Source organism: Xyrauchen texanus, chromosome 20 (assembly GCF_025860055.1).
Source record: "Xyrauchen texanus isolate HMW12.3.18 chromosome 20, RBS_HiC_50CHRs, whole genome shotgun sequence".
Classification (NCBI taxonomy): Eukaryota; Metazoa; Chordata; class Actinopteri; order Cypriniformes; family Catostomidae; genus Xyrauchen; species Xyrauchen texanus.
The window spans coordinates 17020231-17047275 of NC_068295.1; the positions used below are offsets into that span (position 1 = coordinate 17020231).

The following is a 27045-nucleotide window of genomic DNA, read 5'->3' on the forward strand; positions in this document are numbered from 1 at the left end:
ACACACACATGCATGCATGCACACAAACATACAGAAGCAGAAAGCATGGCTCCCACAACAGCAGCAAAGGCAAAACAAGCAGCAAAATAATCAGGCATGTCTTGGACACTATGCATTTATCAAAGCAACAGAGCATCCATGCATACCCCTAGGTTCATGTAGTGTTACCCGCCGTTGCTCCATCTCCCCTGGCAACATTTCCTTGGATACAGAGTGGGGACTTCAGCGGTTAAGAGTGGAGAAGACAAAGAGATTTGCTGACAGACATATTGTGTGAGGCTGGGGCCCCTGGACTGGGTCCCCCCTTCCACACACATGCCTCACAAGTGTGACCTTTGAACCTTGGCAGGGGCCCAGCACACAGGGCCATGGCACAGGTTGAAACTTAAGCTCCCGTGTTGCCATTCAGAAAGGATGCAGAAGACAACTGGCCAGGGCCTCTTTCCAAAAAAACAGACACATGCGAGCCCTTCTCTAGAAAATTAAGACATGGTTTTTGGATTACTATCTCATTTATAGAACACATGAACACATAACAGATTTCAGGGCCATTTGCTTCGAAAATGAAGGACTTTCTTGTTGTCAAATAATAGAAACAATCAATACAGATGGCTGTTTAGAAGTACTGTCACCCATGCTCATATTCAATCACAATCTATCTGTAGAGGATCCACTGGGATATGCATTACCTCTGTAAATTTGCATTTCATCATTGTTAGAAGATCAGCTAGCATGTGGAAGTTTGCAGAAGACTGTGTAATACGTACTGTTGTAGTGCATCCTAAATATGAATTGAGCATGCACTTCAGTTCACTGAGTGCACATCTTTTGATTGTAGCACTTAACTAACAGTTTTAACCATGAGTTTCGTGAAACGTTTTGACTGACTCACTAAAAAGAACCATTCCTATGTAATTTGTCTGACATTTTGGCTTGTGCTGTGTTTGTTTGTTTTTTTCAGCAAGCACAACGCATCTAAATGATGCAAAACAGCAGGAAAAACTGGGATGCACTCTGAAAATGCAAGAAATAATTTTATTAATCAGTATTTTTGTATTTATTTCCAGTAAAAAAACAAACATTTTATATATATATATATATATATACAAACTGTGCATACGTTTTTGGCATAATTCTGAGTAAACTAGAGTTGTGCATGAAAATCCCAGGAGATCAGCAGTTACAGAAATACTCAAACCAGCCCGTCTAGCACCAAAAATCATTAGATTACATTTTTCCCCTATTCTGATGGTTGATGCGAACATTAACTGAAGCTCCTAACCCATTTCTGCATGATTTTATGCATTGCACTGCTTCCACAAGATTGGCTGACTAGACAATCGCAAGAATAAGTAGGTGTACAGGTGCTCCTAATAAAGTGCTCTGAGAGTGTATCTGGATCCCTGTATTTATATATTATTCAAAACCTTTCCTTAAAGTACCTTTTTGTCAAAGTGTCTTTAATAAGCTGTCTGATGTTTTGTTAACAGATTAACAGATTTAATATGACAGTATTGGGAGGGGGAGGAGGGACAATAAGAGGAGTGACAGTCAGAAGACATGTCGGTTTGGTGGTCAGTATTTGCGCAGCATGTCAGCTCACCACCTGAGCGGGGGCTAACAAAGGCTTAGTGAATGAGGATGGTAATGATCTGAGAGCCCTGCACAATGTCTGCAGAAATTCCTCTTGACGCAGACCGCAGCCGCGCAGAGCAGGACCCTGCGAGCCGGGTTAGAGCCAGCAATCTATATCACACTCCCTGAGAGAGACAACCAGGCTGAGAAAGCAAGAGAAATGACAGAAAGGGACAATGAGAGGAAAGGAAGAGACTCTTTACAGATGGATCCAATTCAAAGTTTAACCATTAAAAGGGTGCTTACTTGTGGTAGAACAGTCCCAACCAGAAAAGAAGGGTGTGTGTCTGCTCCTGGAAGCTCTGAACGACTGAAGGATGTGTAGGGCTCAATATTGACATGACCTCATTAGACAACAGCGAGTGGACTAATGGTAATTAAAAGGAGACTGTGCTGTGATATTGGGTTGCCACTCATTACTTCATAGGGAGCACATTTAACTAACAAACATTTGTGCAGGTCTTGGTACATTTAACAGTGTAAACAATATGGAAAGGAAGGATGCATGTGGAATTCTATTTGATGATGAGATATATATACTATTTGGAAAAATCTCTGAGCTTCTGTTTTCCAAAAAATAAAAGCATTCAGTGACCAGGGACTGTTGAGGTCCAAAACAACAACAAAAAATCTTCATTAAATTAGTCCATATGCACTTTATTCCAAGTCTTCTGAAGTCATATGATTTAATTTTTGGGAGATAAGACTGAAATTAAGACTTCCTGAAACATTTCCTGAAACGCTTCCCCTGTCATTAAGCCGTAGCTCTCATTCAATATGGTGCCTCGGAGTGCGTAGTGTCAAAAATGTTTACTTCTTTTTGTAGAGTTAGTAATTCAAAGTCCTGTCTCTAAGCCCCCTCTCTTCTCTGAAGGCTAGCACCCTCACCTCTACCCCTACTCAAGACAAACACAGACACAATCTGCCCAACCCCCAACACATCCCACATACAAACAATCTCACGTAGTTTGCTCCAATTCCATTTCTCACTTTGTCGAGAAATCTCCAGAGTGATATTTTTGCCAAAAAATGATTAAAAATAGCGCATTCATAGAAGCGAGAGCACGTAAGTTGCGGTTTGTGGCCCTAGGAGTAATTAAACTCCCACATGGCATCTTGAGGGGCTGAGGAGGTGAAATCTCTGGAGGCTACCGCCCATTTTCTGCAGGCTGCTAGGAGCTATGCTGCACAGTGCTGTGTGGGGCCTGAGGGACGCTAACAGATGAATCCCTGTCATTAAAAAGGATCACCCACCTCACGGGAATTGACTCCTTGCACTGAAAACATATCTCTTAAGGAGGAAAGACATACTAACTGAGATCAATCGAAAGTGGGGCACCCATCTGGATAAAGCATAAAAATACATAGCATAATCAAAAAGGGTAAAAAAATAAATAAAAAAAAAATAAAAATTGTTTAGCTTTTTATTTATATACAAGTTATTTCTTAATAAGATTGAACAAACTTTTAGTGATACTTTTCAGTACCGAATGAAATATATGTAAATTCAACATTTTACATGCTTTGTCTGTTATCTTGGATAAATTTTTTCATCAAGCTTGGTATAATGCATTCTAAGATTGACTTCAATGTGATGCATGCAATGTTGCCATTAGAGTCTTTTAAAACCAAATGCATTTTTGCATCCATCTGCGTTTTAAAATGTTTTCCTTTGTAAACATGCGTTTGACCATTGCACCACGTCCAGTTTTTCAGCGTCTCGTGCATCAATGCACTTTAAAAGTGTCTAAAGACACTTGTGCTATATGCATTGCACCATGTTTATCTTTTTGTAGCACAAGAACTCCCCTTAGAAAAACGACCCCTTAGAATTTCTCCAACATGAGGTATCTTACAAGGCAGTACAATCATGCTGCCTGCTGGGTCAGGAGCACACCTATGATGCCTTAAAATGCTGCCTCCAAAGGCAGCTTACGAGGTTTTGGAACGCAGTTAGGAAATTGCGTAAACACACCAACTTCTCGAGAGTTCATTCAAGTTATTGTACACTGGTGTCTTCTTCCTCTGTATGGAAATGAACATGTGGTAGGTCATAGGCTATCTACACATATATGAAATGTCCATCTGATTCATATTCAGGCAGCAGCTGTGCATCTAATAATTAAGAACGATCAATGGAATGTAGATTGCGCTAATATTTAAACGATACACTTTTCTACTAAACAGGTCACAACTGCATTAAGCGAATACAATCAGATCACATTCATGAGCATAACAGATCGGTGTCGCATGCAAAATGTGACACATATTTAGAACATACTGCCACGCAGATATAAAAGTATGTGCTGTTCTCCATGGCTTTTCAGTGAGCAGGATAAAGCGCTCTTTAAAGGGGATTTGGCCTATCAGGAATGTATTAATCTGGGAGCTGACACAGCCACAGAGACTGAAGATCATTTTTAAATGTACAAATCTGCTTTGGCTCAGAAAGGCAGGCAACAGCAGAGGGCAGGGCAAACACGGCTACATCCAGGGGGAGGGATGGGTAACAGGGGCTCTGACCACCACCATCACCACTCCCCACATCCATGACTTCGCCTTGGGCCTTCCTTCCCAGTTGCTTGGCCAGCTGAGCAATCAGGTCAGTCGGCTCTTCCTGCGTCCCCCCTGGTCAATTGTTCCCTCTCCACGCCTCGTGTGCGGCCCGCAGCTGTGGCTAAATGATGTCATATCTGATCCCGAGGCAGGCAAAGTGTGTCTCAGCGTAAACATGGAGCGGAGGTGGAGGGGCTCTGACCAGAGACAATGAGCTGGGTGAAGCTATGCCAATATTTCTGATGATCTCTGCACTTCCCACAGGAAATGGGAAAAAAATAAGCATTTTCCATCCAAAATTTTTGTCATTTCTTGTCTTCTATCAGGCTGGCTTTTGGAATAAAGTAGCTATTGCTTTGTTTCTGTGATTCTTATACCTATTTTTCTAAGGGAATTGGGCAATATTATTGCTACAATCAATACACTCTCTCTCAGAGGACAGGTTATTGGGTTGGTGCATATATCTGCTGCAGCAAGCCATTTTATTCACTAAATAATTTCTCTAGGAGATAATCCAGGCATTAGCAATGCTTGGGAGCATTTAAACAAGCAGCAACCCGGTCATGTGTAGTCTGTCTCTGTGAACAACTAAGCGCATGCAGAGACAACATTGTTGTAATGCATTATCCACAAACTCTTAGCCAGTGCATTGAGAAAACCCACACTCCAATAACGCATGTAAAACAGAGCTGAAAATTTAAGGCAGATCCCTCCACTTGTGATGCCACTGGCTCTACACAAAATCAATCACTGCTTCAGAACATTTGAGGATTCTGAATGCATGCAGAAAACAATTTGAACATATTACACTGCATGTGGATTTAGAGAAATCCAAATCCACCAGGCCACTCTGCCTTCGGGAGGAAAGCACAAGACCGCTGGGCTTTTTGTGGATAGTTAGGAGGACCTCTAAGGAAAGCAGGCAGTATGAATAAAGCATTGCTGCTTTTATGACACAGGAGTAGAGAGCACATAAACATTTGATTAGGTGTGTAATCGAGTGAGTACAAGAGGCCACACTGGTCCGACTCACACAACACTTAACCAGCACACTGACAAGCTTCTTGTGCTCCTAATGAGAAGTTTGGAGACACTCACACACTAGGATTCTGTTGGAGTCTTTTCTCTGCTAATTCTTTGAAAGTTTTCAGGTTCACTTCTGTTGGAGACAGCTGAGCATCTTAATAAAAGAGAGTTCAGTCCTACCTCAGAAAGATCCTGAAAACAGTCAGTTACTGTTACTTCATTTCCCATCAAAATGCCAGATTACATTTCTGTGCTTATTTTCTTTTGGATGTTGAATTACAACACACAAAATACAGCTGTGTAATTATTATTATTATTATTATTATTATAAACAGGTATCTCAAAGAAATGTCTGGATCATATTTCACCCCAATTAAGACAATTTTAAGACCATTAATATTGTTTACATTGTGATAATCTCATGACAATTATGCAATTTTTATCCCAATGTTCTCTTGTGGAAATCACTAAAATAGCAATACAAATATTCTTGTCCACACACAATATTATTTTTAATAAAAATAAACATTGTTTCAAAAATTTTATTCAGTACAACAAATACTACTTTAGTGTATAAATGCATTACACTTAAAATTTCTCACATTAGAGCAATGGGAGGAGCAAATTTGCTTAATTGCATAAGGAAAATGCAGTCACAATGCAACTAATCTTAATGGCACAAAAATACTGTATTACATTTTTCTTGTATTTATTTATGGTTTTTTGTAATTTATTTTCTTTATGTAAAACAAATATTTTATTTCGATTTTTGTTGTGAAATATGACCCAAACATCTCTTGACAAGTTTTGCGACATTCACCCTATTATGTCTTAGAGCTTAGACTTTAAAGGTTCAGGCTGAAAAAAAGAAAAACAAAAATGTTATTCATTGACCACTTGGCTTTTACGGAAGACTTTTCTTTTCTATGATTTCATAAACAAACAGAGAAATGCATCAAATGTATCACATCATCTCACAGCAAACACGTTCCTAGCAATGATGCCACAAAAAATACATTATACTCTAAGTAATCACTATTCTTCACCTGTTCTAAGTGCTACACACCCATTTGAAAAACAAGTGCTTCTCTGTTACCTCTTTACCTTGTGCCGAGCAGTTGTAAACAAACCTTTGAATGATATCAGTCATCTTTTCAAAAACTTGAAAATCACTGAGGAGGTAAATGAAGGCTGCAATAAATCTAATAAACATACAAAAATACCAGCCAAATTGGCAACAGTTCTATAAATTAGATGTGCACATGACTTCAGTTAAACCAATTCAAATTCAATAGAATTCTTCAACCATATATTTTTGGACAGAAGGGAAGGAAAGTCTTCTTCATCGGCTCTCTTTTGCTCAATACAGCACAAAGGGCAAACAGTAATCGGTGTGCTTCACCTTATTTCTCCCGGGACCAAGGAAACACAGCTAATGATGCAAGGAAGTAAACAGCGATTTACATCTGGAGAGCCTGTGCCTAAACGAGATGCCCTGGCGGATGAGATCATGTCTCGACCTGCTCCAAGGACATGAATATTTACAGTTCTGACTGGAACAGGGCTGTAAATCAAGCCCTGAGGTATTCTATAGACCCATTACATTTCCTACTGTCCAAGGGTCAGCTAACAAAGATTGTATTCATAACATTCATTCATCAACACCATGAGGACTGATCTTACGCAGATTTAAGTGAGAAATACTGTACATTTTAAATGTGTATACCTACTAAAAGGTTAATTGTGTCAACTTTTGTTTGATAATTGTCAATTATTAGACTGAAATTTGTGTGCAATGCAAACGGCTTATTGAAGAGATCCCTGCATGTTTAAAAGCATCATGTTTTATCTCAAATGAGATCGGTCGGATCAAGCTCTTCCCTGGTCACCTGTGTGTCTCAGAGCTTGCGAATCCAGTAAACCCTGCCTCCTCTGATCTGCTTTTGCCCTCTAATGTTATTGTCTCTGCTCTCTTCTATCCCCTTTGGATGGTCGATTCTAGCGTACATCTGTCTGTATGAGCAAGGTTAAAAGTACACAGCAGTGCCGTGGCAGGAACTCACAATGGCTGAACACTAACCCTGAGAAATCAAGTATGTTGTTTATGATCCATTAGGCCATTGATTATACTCAGCTGAGCCCATGGTGAGACAATGAGACTGGGAATTCATTAGTTGAAGTTGCTACCGTAGACATTATTATATAGTTAACATAGCCTTTTCATGAAGGCTGTGTCAGAAGAACCTTTTTGCCTGAAGGTTAAGGACAAAAGTGTGGCTAAGGGGGAATCCGCTAAGAACGAAATTCACTCTCTGATAGAATTGTTTATTTGCTTGTGCTGTCTGCGTTGTATTAGAAAAAAAAAAATATTATAATTTGGAATGCAATTGATCTTGCATGTCAGTTCTGAGTGCTAGGTTGTGGAGGATTCAGCAGACTACCATGATCTGACATATTCTACAGGGACTTTAACTGCATCATATGACCACTGAGATCCAGACTCCTGAATGGGCTCTTTACATTGCCAAAAGTGCTATATATGGATATATGGTCGGCTATAACACTCTTATCCATCATTTGATCAGCTCTCATAGCAAGACCTATGACTACGGAATAGGTCTAATCTCTATAACAGTTTAAATTGACCAAGTACTGCCAATTTAGACAGGTAAAGCATCTAACTGACATGTTAAGCGACCAATCAGTCACTTTTGTCATTACATGGTGTTTAGGGATGTATCATACCATAAAAAAAGACCGACATGGGGAAATAAATAATTTATATAATGGTGTTTCACAGACATAACTAAGTAAAGAAAGCAGAAAATACAACTTTAATCATGGATATCTCTTTTACTTACAAAACTCAGAATATCTTTAAAAGAGCTCATGAACCTGCTAAACTTGGGCAAATTCTGTGATTATTTCATCTTTAAAAACATTTGTATCAATGTGGAACCAACGTGAACACAACTAAACTTCCAGGTGGATCGAAAAACATCTAGTGTCTACTCGCAGAAGAACCATAGAACCAACCAATCAAATTTGTGGAGATGATTGAAACTGTTTTCCAGTTTTGTGTGCTAAGTGCATCAGACATAGAGCACTGACTGTGGGTGGTCCATGGGCATGCCATCTGAGGCTGAGACCAGTCATTTAATAACTGCTACAATGAACAACAGACAGTGTACACAAACATCTCTTTTAAATAAAATTCATTTTATATAGCACATATAATAGTGCAACGCAAATAGTACTGACTTAAGTAAATAAGGCTTAACCTAACAATAAGTCTAATTTACATAAAAAGGGGGTGTGTTTGTTCAGAAAAGAATGACAATGACAATTGCAGGTGGTCAGTGAATAAGACGCTGATGTTTGTACTGAAAAAACACACACACAAAAGTGCACGTTTTTGAGAATCAAATGTGGGCACCATATTGGTTTATTGATAATAAGCACTGCAAGAACAGCAGAAACTGGTGTTTTTGAATGTTAGATGTGTGTCTGGTCTCTAAAAGGAAAGAGAAAATAAATCCTCTTATAATTCGGTCCAATAATCTGATTTATTTGGGTTGTTAGTTTTGTTTACAGATACCACTCATGGGCAGACTGGGCTGAGTTTAAACCCCGGCTTCTGTTCTCTCTGAGCTCTGGGCTATGTAGTGCATGAAGCAGTAAAACCAATCACTGAAATCATAAACCCATGTCAAACATGTGACTTAGTATAAAATCATTCAGATTATGGCAAAAACAATCCCAACCACAAGGTCCAACTGCATGACCTTTCGAATTACTATTAAATAAACGTCCTAACGGACAACCAGCTATGCCACAAGCTCTCTGGATATGACTGCCACACGATCACACAGATTTGTGGGTTTGTGGTATAACACCGAAATGTACTCCTGCAGGAAATTCAAAGGGCTACAGAGTTTCAATATTAAATCAAAATCAAAACATGATTAACTTATTAAGAATGGATGCTTTCCAGTTTGTAGAAAAAAGCGCAAGGAGTCCATAAAGATATCCTTGATTCCTTGTTTCAGCCTCTTTGACGGTCGGTCGAGGGTTGAAGCTATTTTAAGGAGACTCAAGTGCCTCTGGCAGGTCCACCACACGACACTACAACAGTGGCTTGCATACAGCTGAAGAATGGCTCCATTATTCCCCACAAACACCCATATATTTTCACAGAGGTCCACCCACCTTCTCTTACTAAAACCCACCACCATCAGAAATTACCCTGTTTTGTGATAGTGGGAACAAAACAGAAAAGGAAGAGGTTGTGATATCACAAGAATGGTTCAACAGATGACTAAAATGAAGGTTGAAAACACACCTTTTCAAGGAAATGTCTAATAAAAGCCATAATTTATCTTGGATCTTTGAAGATTTGACCTTGTGTAAGGTATATAATGAATGCACCAATTAATTAGCCATGGAATTATTTTTGAATTTTTCCTTTGTGAGGATTGTGTGCAATTACAACACTAAATGAGTTATAATCTTTCAGTTCAATAAATTAATTGTCTGTTACATGTCAAAGCAGATGAAAAGTTTCCTAACAGTTTCTCTGTAAATAAAAGGTGCTTTACCAGAGAGTATTAATTATAAACACATATGACAGCAACATGTGTGCAGCAGTAGTTTTGGAAAGTTACAGGTAAAATAAGATGTGCTCTATATCAGACATTTGTAATGCAACAGGTAAGGCGGTAAACCGTGTCATGTTTAATTTATATGGATTGTAACAGCACTCTATATTAAATCTAAAATTACAGATATTAAAGTCAATGTGAAATGCAGTTTGCAGCTCAGTGGAGCCCTGCCAACCATGAGCACAGCATGAGCATTTTTCACAGAACACATGCATGTAGAGTTCTCACACTTTCTTTTCTGCTTCAGTCATTTGAAAACAGTTTGCATGAATAGTGTAACTATGAGAACTCTGCATATGTTCTCAGACCATCTCAGGAGTTGCTGTGAGTTTAGTTTGCTTTATTTCCACAAAGTAGTTCACATTTGACAAGTATTGTGAATGCAACTCTGCAGGTTCACTTTATTTTGACATTGCTTTATTCCAATATATACGTTACCATACATAGCAAATAACAAGCAACAACCTTAAATTAATTCAGTGCAGCCAGAGAAATGATTTCTGTTTATCTTCTGTGTTTGTTTACTCTTTATAAAATCTCTTTATGTATTTATATTGGAAAATGATCATTATCATAACAATTATGGTATATATGGTATATTACAAAATAACATGAATTACAATTGTGTGTGTGTGGCTGTGTGTGCCTGTGTGTGTGTGTGCGTGTTTTTGTGATTTACGAGGACAATTTTGTAAGTTACAAATTAGTAATTACAAGGGTATTATGCTATAAATGTGATGAGGACATTTCTAGTGTCCCCATAATTCAAATCACTTAAAAATCATACTAAACAATGTTTTATTGAAAATGTAAAAATGCAGAAGGTTTTCTGTGATGATTAGGTTTAGGGGTTGTGTTAGGTTTAGAGGATAGAATCTATATTTTGTACAGTATAAAAGTCATTATGTCTATGGAAAGTCCTCATAATGATAGGTAGACCAACATGTGTGTGTGTGTGTGTGTGTGTGTGTGTGTGTGTGTGTGTGTGTGTGTGTGTGTGTGTGTGTGTGTGTGTGTCTAAAAAACAGGGCATTCACCAGCCCCTGTAACTGCTGGGCAAAAAAAGTTAATGTCATACCCTGCAGATACCAATAACCTGTGAGCAAATGGCTTTTAGAATAATATTTTTATTTTCCCAGTTATCAGACAGTAATATATCGGCCGTTAATATGTATCTTGCAACCGTATTGGAAACTAAGGTGGTTTTCACACTGGGCACGTTTGCTGCGTTCCGAATCTGAGCGCGGTATGCCCCGCAGCGTTGGTCTGGTTTTAGACTCATTATGATTCTGTCAAGCCCCCGGTGCTTTGCTGTCATCAACTTGCATCATCACAAAAGAGCACATGATGGAAAGCACAACGCAGGTCGCTATATTTGTGTGTTTGTTATTAATTTTGTGTCATTATGCACACCAGAGTGAACGACACTTGCGCCTCTGTGCTTCACCTGCTGTAATTCAGCAGTTGTACATATCCAGGTGAAGGAGACTATATCTGATGCTCACAAACTATCTTTTTTGAGGACACAGCTGGTTGCATGCTCAATCACTCACATATAAAAAAGCCATCTCACCTTTTGTGTGTCCCACAACGTTTCCCTGCCAATCATGAAGCATGTGTGTGTGTGTTTTTGTGCAACTGATGATGTCATCAATTTTAAATCGGCAAAAACGCAGGTTGCTTTCTCACTCGTGCCACAGTTCCAGTTCACCTGAACTCAGAAAGTCTTGTGAGCATTCACGATATCCAATCTAACTGAACTTTGACGTCATTCGACCATGGGTGCACACCAAAATTGCTAGTGTGGAAGCACCCTAAGTGACGTCAGGTGAAAAGTTGTTTCAGCGCAGAGCAAGTAATCACATTTTGGCAAAACATTTTTGTATGTTAAACAATGTGTACTAATGAATCGTGCAAAATAAGACCAGGAACGAACATTAAGAAATCAAACAGACTCAATTTGGATTCCGTGTTGACTTCAACAACTTCTAAAGTAGCTAAAATCCTCTACAAAGCTGAAAAATGTATTCTCTGTTTCACCATTCTGCCCCTGGCTCTGTCTCCAAGTCAAACATAAACACATATAAAAATATACAGCCGACTGTGTGCTTGTGTGTGTGTGTTGTGCATGTTTGTGTCTGAGCATCAGGAAATACCAGGCCAAGCATTCCAGCTTGTCAGCACCTCTGGCCCTCATGTGACCACAGATACACAGCCTAGATTGTGTGTGTGCAAGTTTGGTCAAGGAGCATGATAAGGACATTTAGTAAAGTGAGGAAGTGGGAGGGGGTAAGGGAATAATAATCTTATATGCATGACTTGAGGTTTCTCCCAGCGCCTCTCTTTTCTTTTTCCCTGGCCAAAATGGAATTTTGCATTCAAAATGTACAGGCTTCTCCTCTCCCTCTACTCCTGGCAATCTGGCCTGCATGGCTCCGCCTCCACATCATCAGCATAATGTAAGATGCCACCAAAAATATTCTTTCATCAGTAGACAAGACCAGCCAGAAAGTGGTGAACATATAAGCCAAGTGTCACTCTAAGTGACTCCTTATGAAAATTCTTCAATTCTGCATTTTTTTATTCAATAGTTTTTCCCATTACAAATTAAATTATCAGAAATTGGAGTCAGAGCATCGTGTGCTTCATTGGAAACAAGGAAATCCGACCTTTTAAGTTAACATGGTGATTGTTGAAATTTCGCTTATTGGATAAATGACCAAATATTGATAAAATATTTTTTATATTTTTTACTTATTATACGTCATAGCATTTCTATGTTTTCAATTTGTCAAAATCCACCCCAAAAAATTATTTCCAAGTTTCAATTAGGTTTTCAATGTGGACTTTAAATGACACTGAATGATACAGGCTTAGGAAGAAACACTTTAAATATCACGTGTTGTTCAGACAAATGCTTGTGTCCTCTTACAAACACAGATAAAAAAAAAATAATCTCACATCTCAGTAATTGTGACTGCCTTTTTTAATCACGTAAAAACTGACACTGATGTCGTAAGAGGGAACAACAAAGCAGTGAGTGATTTCAGAGGCCCCGTTGCTAATTATGACTCATGTTATACAGGGCTTTCTGTTGCCACTCAAAAACACGAAATAAATTTGTTGTTTGACTGTGTTAAAGAAATACAGTATGGGTGACTAAAACGACAGCGGGCATACTTTCTAATTTTTGGCACCAATTACACCATTCAAGGTAATTCAAGAAAGTTGTTTTGAAGATAACACCATTCAAGCAGCACTTGTGTGTAAACATGTGATTAGGTGAACAATCATTAGCAGAAATGAGCAGTGATGGATCATCAGTCAAACAGCTTACCAGAGGATGCAGGAGATTTCTTTGTTCAGTGTTTTGGCAAATTCACTCACATATCCTCATCAATCATAGAGGTGATCTGGAATTATATATAAAAAACAAAAAAAACAATACACACACATATTACACAAATCCCTTTCCAAATGTAATATTAGGCACGGTTACATGCATGTAAACATTTTTCTCAGTATTCATGATCCACTGCTCTGTAGTTTTCCTCTTTGATAATGTCACACTGCTAAATTAAGGAAGCACACAGTAAGACTCATTCTGCACATGGGATCAAATGTGCCATTATGGTATGGGGCATCTGACCGGTATAAATACAGCACAAAAGAGCAACTGTTCATACATTAAGTTACCAACTTGACAAATGAAACAATCAAAGATTTTACACAGCTCTCTGGAATATTATTCTGATTGGTCGATCACAGCATTACACAACTAAATATGAGTAAATAATTTGTGTAATGCCCACTAAACTATATAACTGGACGTTGTCCCCGTTAACTGGTTTTCTATACTGTAGCTGTGCTAGTTTCATGTCTCCCATTTAATTCAATATGTTTATCGTCTCTTAATAAAATTATTTAAAATTTGAAGGTCTTCGTGTCAGGTCTATTTAGCAATAATGACTGTATTATAATATGACACATTGGGCCTGGGTAGTTCAACGAGTATCGATGCTGACTACCACCCCTCGAATCCAGGGCTTGCTAAAGTGACTCCAGCCAGGTCTCTTAAGCTACCAAATTGGCCCAGTTGCTAGAGAGGTTAGTGTCACATGCGGTAACCTCCTCGTGGTCATAATTAGTGGTTCTCGCTCTCAACGGGGTGCGTGGATGTGCGTGGATCGCGGAGAGTAGCATGAGCCTCCACATGCTGCGAGTTTCTTTGGTATCATGCACAGCGAGCCACGTGATAAGATGCACGGATTGACTGTCTCAGAAGCGGAGGCAACTAAGACTTGTCCTCCACCACCCAGATTGAGGTGAGTAACCGCACCACCAAGAGGACAATATAAGTAGTGGGAAATGGTCATTCCAAATTGGGGAGAAATAGGGGACAATATAAATAAATAAATACACATTATTTACGTTATTTTATTACATTATTTCTTACTTAAAAGGAATATTCCAGGTTCAATACAAGTTAACCTCAATGAACAGCATTAGTGGCATAATGTTGATTATTGTCTCTTTTCTTTTAAAAAAAAAAGAAGCAAAAATCGAGGTTACAGTGAGGCACTTAAATATATCAAATGCACGCGCAGCTCCAGCGCATCAGTGAATGACGCTGCTATGTTTACACACACTCATGGCTATTTTTAGCCTTCACACGGTGTGCAATATTTGAGCGCTACTCACGAACAACATCTCAGATGTACTGTAGATGCTCAATAGTTTGGTTCACTTATAATATGCATTTAGAATGGCACTGGTGGTGCATTTTACCAGAATTTGAATAAGAAAATAATTGAACTAATGTGAACTTGCCTACAAACAGACACACTTACAGGACTTCCTGGAGAGTTCAGAATGTCAAAATAAAAGCATGAGGGTTTAAAAGTTAAAGGTGCACGATTGAGAGCTATTACTATATATTACTATTAGATTAATATTTGTTTAAAAAATTAGCTGATATCTTACAACTAAATTGAACAAATAAGAGATCCAGATACAAGTTGAAAAAATTACACCCAATTAGTTCCACACAATAATGTAAAGATATTCTAAACTGATTATGCAAAAAACAACACTGGTATCGAATCGGGAGAGAAAAAGTGGTATTGGTGCATCACTACAACAAAGTTGTAAAATTGGTTATAACTTTACACAGAAATGGTTAGCAAGCAATTTTAAAACACTAAAATTATGTTAACATGCATATTGTTTATGTCTTGTGGCTATACTTTAGAAACAATGAGTATTTCAATGTTTACAGATTGGCCCCATTCAATTCATTGGAAGTGCCTCACTTGAACTCAGATTTTTGCTTATCTTTGTCATCCACTTCAATGGTTGCACCATATGTAACCTGTCACGTAACTGTCACTGTGCTTAAATAAACTGTTTTATAATCATACAGGGGAAAAAATGACAGTATGATTCTCAGCCCTCCACATGTGAACGGAGAGCAGGGTCTATTAGCTGTGAATATTGCTTGAATCCCTGCTATCAACCCCTGCAGACCCCTACAGCTATAATTTTATATGAATATTTCAAGTCAGCTTTTAGAAAAGTGAAATTACTGATATCCTAACGGGATCATGCTTTGACTATTAATGGACTAGTTTATCGCAACTGTATATTTGTTTTAACAAATTCATAATACCCTGTGTGAAGTCATAACATTTATCATATTCTGCTAAAATGTTGTCATTTTGTCAGGTCAGAGTGACTTTGGTTACCAGAATAATACAAATATTAATAATGAAACATTATTACTCACAGTATGGCATTAAATTAACCTCAAATAAGATTGGCTACTGTAAACCTTTCATTTTTTTCATATGTTTGAGTCAAATTAAACTGGACATATATTTTTTACTAAACTAAAAGCTCTACAATGCTTGAATTACACATTTGAGAATAGAGAAAATGTGCATGTTGGCTCCCTACATAGAGAACATCCATAAGTGTTATTCTGAATAATGATGCCCAAGGACTTACTGAAATAAGGATGTTATAGTTTATTCCCTAAGGACTGCTGCTGCTCCAGTTTTCAATGGGCTACTACTATTTTAATTGGTACAATTAGGTTATTTAAGCCCAGATCTGATGAAACATCCAACACTGCTCCCTGTGTCTTTACATAAGCCTTCCTCACACAGTTAGTATCATCAACGTCCTTTTAAAGGGGTAGTACACAAATATAGAGTTTAATCATCAACAAAATCTGACAACAACAGTATTAAAAATTTACACTAAAATCATAGTCACACTAAAAAAAAAAAAAAATTTCAGGCTGGTACAGCTAATGAACATTCTTGAGTAAACAAACTATCAAAAAGGCAATTGGTCTTTTTAACTGCGATATTGCCATAACAATTTTTCACATTCATTTTTCTATGAATGGCCCATCTCCTCCCCCTTATACGGTCTCTTGTATAATTTACTTATGAAGAAAATATGACCTTCAGGCCGGATGAGTGATCTGGAGTCACTCAGCGTGAGAGAAATCCAAGAGATGGACAGATTCTAACAATAAAGGAAAGAAACAGTAGGGAGATAGGAGGCCGAGACAGCAAAGGCTTGATTATCCACACTTTCACAGTCACAGAGGACAAACTGAGAGCCGTGTATAGGCGACCTCCTCCAGTTCTTGGCCTGCAGTGACGCTCAGATGGGCTGTTGGATTGGGGTGTATTGTCTGTGCTCCACACTCATTAGCTGAGTCAAGGAGGGACTTACTGGGGTGTTTAGCTCGCCGGGTTTGTGTGGCACCTCAACAAGCTCTCCCAGCTGGAGTACAGCCCTCACATCACAGCTGCACACTTACAATTAGTGCAGGTGCAGCTGAGGAAAGAGCAGGGACAACATACACAGAGAGAAAACACCCACTAACAAAAGGTGCTACACCTTTAGTTTAAACTCTATAGTTATGTTCCAAACCTAGTGAGCACACTGCGCACTGACTAAATAGGCAGCTGCATTCTAAGCAGAGTCGTAACCATCACAGACATTGCCACCCCCCCCCCCCCCAATATTTTCAACGGCTGATTCTTAAAATTGTATGTTAAGTACCTCCAATATTTAATATTCGTTTACAGCCTTGCTTCTATGATAGCTTCCTAACCATCATGGAACATCACTGTGGAAGTGAATTATTTGTAACACTCTACATAGTAGGGATGCATACCACTTTTTCTCTTCCGATCCAAAATCTCAGTATCAGTCGATACCGATGCGATACCAGTGTTATTTTTTGCATAATCACTTTAGAATATCTTTGCATTAGTGTGTGGAACTAATTGGGAGTACTCTTTAATACGTAAAGAAACACAAACCTCTAACTACACATTATTTATTTAAAAAAAGAAGCAGTTTTTTATTTTATTTGCAAAAAATGTTCAACTTTTTTCTGGACTTGTAAGATATCAGCTCACTTTTCATTCACACAGTTATTTTTTGGAACCCATTCAACTTAAATATTATTATTATTTGTAAACAAATATTAATATAATAGTAATATATCTCAATCGTGCACCTTTAACTTTTAAACCCTCACGCTTTTATTTTGACATTCTGAACTCTCCAGGAAGTCCTGTAAGTGTGTCTGTTTGTAGGCAAGTTCACATTAGTTCAAATCTTTTCTTATTCAAATTATGGTAAATTCACCTCCAGTGCCATTCTAAATGCATATTATAAGTGAAACGAACTATTGAGCATCTACATCTGAGATGTTGTTCATGAGTGGCGGTCAAATACTGCACACCGCGTGAAGGCTAAAAATAGTAATGAGTGTGTGTAAACAGAGCAGCACCACCATTCACTAACACGCTGGCGCTGCGTGTGCATTTGATATATTTACTTATTAAACACAGGCTTTTGTGATTCACAGAGCTATCACATGTCTTTAAGTGACTTTGAATAAAATGCACGAGTCATATGAACTACTTTAATTGTTTTAATGGTTCTTTTATTTCATTTTTTGAGTTTGACAGTAATGAACATGACACACAGTATCGAATTTGGATCGGGCTCGTCGGACTGATACATGATCCATCTAAAAGCTTCAGTATCAGAGCCAGTACCGATCCAGGAATCGGATCAGTGAATCCCTACTACCATAGACACACACAAATACTGGTTAAAATAGTAAAAATTTTAATTACACTGAAAATGTTGTATTTATCATTTTAAATATTGAACTAAATGTTTATTTTTAATAAGTATTTAGTCATTAATCATTACGCATCTTAGATTTATTTTTCTACTGAGCTAGTCGCAATGTATTCTGACATTACCTTCTCCATGAAGGATACATATGATGCTCCCTTGGGTGTTGGCTACCTTTTAGAACAGCATTTACATCGGAATCATGTCAGTAGTTATGTTTCCATCAATGCTTTTGTGTGCGCATTTTGGCATAATCACATAAAATCTGCTGGATGGAAACACCAATATACAAATAAAATCTCCAAAATGTGTACATAAAACTTGAGGTGGTTATGTTTTTTTTTATTCAATAAAAATAAATGTGCCAATGTTACCAAATAAACTAGAAAAAAGAATTTAACAGAAATAAAAAATACACATAAAAAATTAATGTGACTTAATTATGCATTCATAACTGAAGGAACCTGCGGACCAATCATCACATCCAAATTTGTTCTGTTGCTCTGGTAATTCTGAAATACCGGTGTCCTAAAAAAATCCAAAACCTTCGAGATTGCAGAGCAAATAAGTTGAACACAAACTTCTACTTTTTCACTAAAAGCAGGTTCCACACCGCAAAGTCATGATGGAGGAACGCACACACGCAGTACTCCCAGAGCTGTTATTAAAGTGTTTTGTATGCGCGTCCTAAACCGCAAGTATTTTATTAATAAAAGAGTCATACAGTCGCTACAATTTCCCTGGAAGTGACAATTTCGTTCTTTTGAATGCAAGGGATGGAAAACGCAGCTTTATCCGCACATTGTTTTTGTGATATTATGATTTTTCGCATAAATTAATTTAGCAAATTGGATGGAAACATAGCTTATGATGATTAAAAATACTGCCTCACTAGGCAGATAACTCTATTTAGGAACAAAGCATTTCACCATTTGAAAAGATTTTAAAACTTCACGTTGTACGTTCATATATAATTCTGTTTTTCCTCAGAACACAAACTAGCATTCCATCATGAAGCTAAATTGCACTAACTGCATTTTCCAAATATTTCAAGAGAAAAATGCAACCCAGACTTGTGTTTTTCCCCAATCTGATATTGATCCAAGAAGCCTTGCTTGCAAAACATTCACAAAACTGAGCGTGCCAACAAATGATGTGACAAAAGAAGCCATTGATTTGAAAATTGTTTATTAAAGGGCTGTTTAAGGTGAAATTAGTTCCACCATTTTAGGCTTTGTTTCTCAGCCACACAGTTAGGTAATGCAGAAAGGGAAAGTGGCAGGACCGGTAGTGCTAACACTGCCTTACATCTGGAGTCATCTCAGATGCATGCTATAACAGATGCCATTAAGCAGAATGGGCCGGCAAAACACACAACATGCATATCTGAATAATTCATTTAGGGCTCAACCTGCTAGAGGGACATGTCTTTTTCCCCCAGTTTGTTTTCTGCATCAAAATCAGAGCATATATTTGCTCTGACTGAGCTAAAGCATAACAAGAGCATTCTGCGGACATTCAGTTCAGCACAAATTAGCAAGCAGGTGTCTATGTGTGGTGCAGAGCTTTATTTTTCACTGTACAGTTCAATAGAGACTGCAGACTGCTGTCTGCCTCATTAGGCTCTTTTCCAGGGGCAGTGTGTAATGAGACTTCACACAGAAAGAAAAAAAAAACACAGCCAATCATATGAGAGTGATGTAAGATGTCTGTCACCATGTTTTCTGCAGCTCTCTCTTACTCAGTAACCGTGATAGACAAGATACACTCAACAAAGGGCATCAGTGGGAAAAAACAACTAAAGGCAGTATACAGTGAAAAACGTATATCTGAATTTCAATCTATAGATATTGAAAAAAGAAAAGAAGAATGAAGGCACACTTGTGATCGCCTGAAATAACCAGTTTTATCCTTGATCAAAAAGCCTTATTAAGTCAAACAGAGACAGTAGGAAACAAAAGCAAGACAAATCTATCAAAAACATCTAACAGACACTACTTAAGATACTAACAGACAATCTTACGCAATTTTCTTATCTTCTTATTTTAAGGATGTTCAGATATTTTTAAATGGCAAATAAGATAAATACAAAGATTATGAATAGTATTTTTTGCAGTATGGTGGAATGTGTTGCCAGCGAACTGGGCTCTATATTTCTACATGTTTTAGCAATATAGCTAAAGATTTTTAATTACTTAGCTCAGCAGCTGGAAAATGCCACAGTAGCCTAAAAGTTCACAAGGACCCTTTCATTCAAACTCCAGTTATACAGGCAGACAGCCAAGCCTGCCAACCACCAAGCATTCAGCTGGGCCTCTACCACTGGGCCAAGTCGAGCAGACAGCCACAGCCATGCGCACAAGAGCGAAGGGCTTGCTGACACATCCACAACCCTGACGCAAGGCAGAAAAATGCACAGGCCCACTCTAGCCTTTTCTTTGCGGTCGAGCTTGAACGTACCCAACAATTATGGAGCCATTTTCTCTGGAAGGGCAAATCTCAGTTTATTGATATCTGCATGTCAAAGTCTCTCCCTGTCAATCCACAGCAGGAGTCTTTCCAATGGTCAATGGGAGAAGACTGCGATGAGCGCCACTCTACAGAAATGAATGGGATTCCAGTTTGGATTTACAATAAGACATGAGGGAAGCTGCCCAAGAGGAATAAAAACTGTGATATACCACGTGTAGAAGATGGTGACCTGAGCAATTTCTTGTAATTTCTAATATTGCCACTTGAACCCATAGTGAAGCAATGGATTGTTAAATGGAGAAACTGAGGGAACAGATGTGCTGATGTGGCATTCTAACAGTACTAAATGCTCAAAAATACTATTTGGTGGAATATTTGTGCGAGCAAGAAAATAATATTGCTATAGTCAGAGTTTTGGATTGACAACTGAATTGATTAACAGGTGCGAGTCTTGATTTCTCCTATTTAAACAACAGTATACATGAGCGTACAAATTCAAGCCCTTTTTTTGTTCTCACAATAGGTGTAAATAACACCTGTAACCATAGTGACAGTGACTAAAGTAAATATCAAAGAGTTCAACTTCCGTAACACTGGAAAGTCTGATCACAAATAAATATAACGTTATTTAATAAATGAGTCCAACCAATGGGAGTTCATCCATCAAATATTAACAAAAGACAAATGTTAAATTACCTGACAGTGGCTTTGAATGGGTATTAATCTTTGAAACTGAATGTAAAGTGCAGCATTTGTGTTGCGCTACGACGACAAATCGTATTGGCTCGGCTCCTTTGGAAGACAGCAACTTGATCTAAAACCTTTGGATAATACAAAGCCCATATCTTCCTCTCTGTGAGTTGCCTGAACTAAACCAACATAAAAAACAATGTACATGAGACAAGCGTTTATGCAGTGTGCAGAAGCTACTGCACCGTATAACGTCACAGACAAATAGTTGTCCACTGTGGTTCCAATCAAACAGCACAGGTTTACCGAATTCACTCTCAAAATGCAAGTCAGTTTATAACTGAAATGTGTGCGAAACTAAATGTTTACCACTCTAAAACTAGACTGTACCTACAACCGTATTCTGCTGCTGTGTATATGTAGCCTCACCCTCTTGACAGAACATCTACCCAATAGTTTACTGTAAAAGAATTGCATGCAGTGTTCATAAAACAAATCCCAAGTAATGAGTCCCAGCATCTGTGGGAGGGAGCTATCTACTGCTCAGACAGAAAAATTATTTGGTGCTTTTGGAAAACAGCTTCCACCCTAGTTTCATCACCTCACTCTCCCTTTGTGAGAGCTCGGAAATGCCTCAAGTTAGGAATGAAAATACTGACATGTCCCTGCAGCTCAGCGAGAGTAATATTTCTGCAGCTGCGAAGTGAAGTCAGCTCATCAGAATAAAGCCAGCAGGCCAGGTTTCCTCCATAGATTACCATGTTAACCTAAAGAACATAAACACCCACCTCACGTTTCACTGTGAAAGCATGTGCGCCATGAGGGTAACACGGCAATCTTGAGGAAGCATCGAATGCAACTTGGCATAATATCAATTTCCGACAATACAGCAAACATGTCATGTATGTGCAATTTATAACTGGCGCCAGGATGATATCAATGTAATTTTAGATTTGATTTGGGTTTGTGTGTTCACACTCACAATTACACGACAACAAGAAATCTACAGAACAAAATTTCAATGGTACATTGAGAAAAGCAGTGTGGGAGCTACAGCAATGGAACAGCAGGTTCAAGCCATCAATCTAACCCTCGGCATGTGAGAGGCGCTGGCGTTCCTGACACAAAAAATCTCTCAGCATTTTGCTTTGAATTGACTTCGGCTCCCACAGTTCAGATATCACTGATACTTTGGCATGTTGCATGTGTCAGTGTGTCTGTAAACAAGAAGTGAGAGAAATCACTGTGACTCCGTATGCAGTGACATACTTTTGTTAGGAATGAGAACGAGAGAATCAGCCATCCAGCTCTGGACCTGATACAATGGGCAACTTATTCTTTCCTCAGCCAATCTTTCCAATAAACTAATGAAAACTAAACTCTTGAATACTGTATAAGAATAAATATGCTTTTATATATATATTTTATATATATATCAGGCCAGTAAATCAGAATTGTACTTGCCATGCTAATATTTTCACTGGTACAGCGCCACACAAACAAATATTATAAATAAATATATTTTAAAATTTAGCAACATCCTTTTATGTGTTATGTGTTTATGTGTCTCATATTTCAGTAAGCTTGACAACTTGCAGAATTTGTAATCTTTAAAACTTCACAGAAAAGTTTGCAAGGCATAAAAGTATGTGCACAAACACCATCTTACAGTTTCGACAACTGGCCCGAAAGTCTCTCACACTAGCATCAATCTATCATTATTGTTGAGCCATGCTGTATCTATACAAGATGGCTTATTTTAAGAGTGCACAGACCATGTGTCTGTGCATCATTATGTAAACTGTCAGTGTGAGGTGCTCGTAAGAGATAATAAAGCACCAATAATGTCAAACACTGCAGCCCTGGAATTTGATTGTCGCTATTGGATGTGTTGGTATCATGACCTTATTGTCCTTCCTCTCTGCTTTTCTATTAAGCACACTGCTCCCAGTAATTTTCGATGAGTCAAGCCGCCTGACTGACGCACTCCAATTAGGCCTGGACGAGCAGAGCCCTTAACTCCAGCACACGCTGTCCTACAGGCAGCCAGGCCTTTTTAGCCAATGACAGCGAGGTGACGGTGATGACATCGAGATGGCCTGCTTGGAAGCTTGCGGGCCGCACTAAGGAGACAGAAATATCTGCCTTTGACAGACATGGATACATGGCACAGCGCGTGCAGCTGTCTAAATGTTGCCTCTTTTTGTCTCTGGCTCTCTCTCCTGCTATCTTTCTCTCTTGATCCCCCGCTCACTCCCTTGCTCTATTTCATTCAATCAACTTAAGTGCACTGACGTTTTGTCTGTGGCTGAGTTGATGGGTCAGCGTTCGGAGGCCAGCGTTTAGACATGAGCATTTGAGATGGATGAGGTTGGGGTGGCGGCCGGAGCCTGAACACAACCCAGAAACAACCTCAGACATTCTCAATTAATCAGGTCACGGTGCAGGGAATAACTCACTCTCTGGTATCTGGGTCTGGACAGTACAACAATCTACTGAAGAGCATGCAGCCATGCAGATATTTGCCAATCAAGACAGCTGAAGCCGTTTTTGTGTGTGTGTGAAATATCAGAGAACATCAACAGATAACTCATGATATTTAACCCTCATACTTGAATGTTTCATTATGCTAAGCATTAAAACTTGGCATCAAATAAGTTCAACCCTGATCAGTCAATAAAGATAAGTGTTACACAGCATCTCTATTACCACTGATACAAACCAGGGTGAAAAGAAATCAAACTTTTCAGCTGTTTGACAATATTTTATATACATCTTGATATTTATATATTTGCTTTGAAATGGGTTTAATGCCGCATTTATTAAAGGAATTATGTAGATCATCAACTAGCGCAAAAGCGGCCACAAAAATTTAGCAGAACGGAATTTGCATGTGCAATTCCGATTTTGGGAGCAGATTCCGAATGCTTTATAGCGGAGGATTCCGCAGATTTGACTAGGGATGTGCACGAGTAGTCGAATATTTGAATATTTGTTCTGCAATAATTATTCGAATAGTAAAAATACTATTCGACTTTCTCAAAGTTTTGCTTTGCTGGCCATATATACAGTGAGATGTATATTAAATCCTGAATGCACAAATTAAAACTGGCAGTTATAACAGAATGCACTGGGTGGCGCTGTTGAATGTGGACACAAGTTGATCACATTTGTTGAGCAAACGGTTCTGTCACTCAGTACGTTCAGATGGACAGCAGAAAAGAGGGTTATTGTGAGAATGTGGCTTACTTTGAGAAAGCTAGTTTCCCGTTTTAAATGTACTGGATAAGCGGTGTACACTTTACTCTCATATATGTGCAGCTCGTCAGAGAGCAGCGTCCCTGTTGCAATGTAATCCCCACGACACTTCTGTAAACAACAAACATGGCATCTGAGAAAGACTATGCTAGCTGAGGTAAGGGACATTCCATCATTTAAACTGGTGTGTATAAATGAGTATAGTTTACTGAGCACATGAATTGAGATACAATATAAACATGATAACTATTATATGCTGAGCGTTTATACATTATACCGAGTATGTACATACTGTGTCAGTACATACTGCATCAGTCTACTTCATTAGCGGTTTCTTTTTCTTCGCTTTGCGTGAGCTTAAATGCTTTCAATCTATTCTTTGTTTTTTCATGCATTGCTTGTTTAAAAAAAAAACAAAGGACATGATATAAGTTAGTTTTGATATAATTAGAAGCTTGTTTTTTTAATGGTGACGCAACCGTTATGACAAAAAAATATATTTCTCTTTCTCATTAATTACCTTAATTTAAATAAGAATATTCTAATGTACATTTTTTACAAGCTTAAATATTGGAATACCAAATTACTGATTAATGCCCATACCAAGATTTGACACCCTGCTGGGACTGTCGTTACAGCATCACTGGACATCTGAATCATCTCTTAGGGGTTCTGAAAGTGGCTTGACAACACCGCGCATCTGGATATATGTCAGGCTATAATGCTCTTCTCCATTTTATCATTATATGATGAATTACTACTGATATGATCTGCTGAAAATTTTCACAAACATCTCAAAAACTTTAATTTATAAATGTTTTTTTCTGAAATATCACATTAACCCTTACCTCAGTACTTAGTTGAAGCACCTTTAGCAGTGATTACAGATAAATAATTTTTGGGTATGATGCGACAAGTTTTGGACACCTGGATTTGGGGATTTTCTTGTCAGGTTGGATGGGGACCGTTGGTGGACAGCAATTTTCAGGTCTCTCAAGAGATGTTCGATAGGTTCAAGTCCGGGCTCTGGCTGGGCCACTCAAGGACATTCAAAGAATTTTCCCTAAACAACTCTTGTGTCATCTTGGCTGTGTGTCATTGTCCTGTTGGAAGGTGAACCATCATTCTAGTCTGAGGTCCTGAGCGCTCTTGATCAGGTTTTCATTAAGGATATCTCTGTATTTTGCTGCATTCAGCTTTCCTTCAACCCTGACCAGTCCCTGCTGCTGAAAAACACCCGCACAGCATGATACTTCAACCACCATGCTTCACCGCTGGGATGGTATTGCAAAGGTGATGAGCGGTGCCTGGTTTCCTCCATACATGACGCTTGGAATTGAGGACAAACATTTCAATCTTCGTTTCATCAGACCAGAAAATCTTGTTTCTCACAGTCTGAGAGTCCTTTAGATGCTTTTTTATGTGTCTTGCACTGAGGAGAGGTTTCTGTCTGACCACTGGCCACTGTTTCTCCCATCACCACACATGATCTCTGGAGCTCAGCCAGACTAACTATCAGGTTCTTGGTCACCTCTCATACCAAGGCCCTTCTCCCCTGATTGCTCAGTTTGGCCGGGTGGCGAGCTCTTAAGAAGAGTTCTGGTTGTTCTAAACTTCTCCAATTTAAGAATTATGGAGCACCCTGTGCTCTTGGGGAACTTCAATGCAGCAAAAAAATTGTAGCTTAATTTGTAGAGCTATGCAAGCAGTTCCTTTGACCTCATGGCTTGGTTTTTGCGCCGGTATGCATTTTAAGCTATGAGACCTTATATAGACAGGTGTGTGCCTTTCCAAATCATGTCCAATCAATTGAATTTGCCATTGGTGGACTCCAATCAAAGTGCAGAAACATCTCAAAGATGATCCAGAAAAATGGGATGCTGTGATATTTTAGTTTGTTTGTTTTTTATAAATTTGCTCATTTATAAAAAATCTGGTTTTTGCTATGTCATAATGGGGTATGGAGTGTATATTGATGTGAACATTTTTAATTTAAAGCATTTTAGCATAAGGCTGCAACATAATAAAATGTGAAGAAAATGGAGGATCTTTCTGAATGCACTGTAAATACCATGTATAAATGTAGCAGTAAAACCAAACCAGCTATAGTACCTACAACACAACAACCTACTCCAACCACTAGTTCCCTTTCAAGAGATCTTGAACTAATTCATTTAGAGACATTCCACACTGTAATCAGAACGTTTAATAGTCAGTTAGCAATACCCTCTGCTAATTAAACGCATATCAGAGGCCCCTATCCCTCCCTTTCTGTGCTTCATTAACGCAAGCAAGGAGGACTTAAACACAGCCTGGATGCCTTTCAAGCTCTCCTCCTCTGAAAGGAGTGGGGTGACAGGAGGCCTCACTGGAAATGGAATCATTTCATTCAGATTTTGAGAGGCCTGCTGCTTTTAAAATGCTCGCCACATTCCTACAGCCTTTTTTCTTTTAGATATTTCACAGACATCCTTAAAATCCTGTAAAGTGTCCTATATCAAACTATATATTAAATCCTATAATCATGACTCCTAAATTGCTTTGTTACAGCATTTCTGGGGCCAAAAGGCGC

The 27045-nt window shown here is 38.5% G+C and overlaps 1 protein-coding gene across 1 annotated transcript in view; it reads right to left on the reverse strand.

Moving 5' to 3' along the window:
• LOC127660494 (zinc finger MIZ domain-containing protein 1-like) overlaps positions 1-27045 on the reverse strand; it is a 185092-nt gene that overhangs the window by 107437 nt on the left and 50610 nt on the right. The window contains 1 exon segment of the mRNA XM_052150767.1: positions 13216-13291. The gene's annotated coding sequence lies outside the window, so the exon portion shown is untranslated.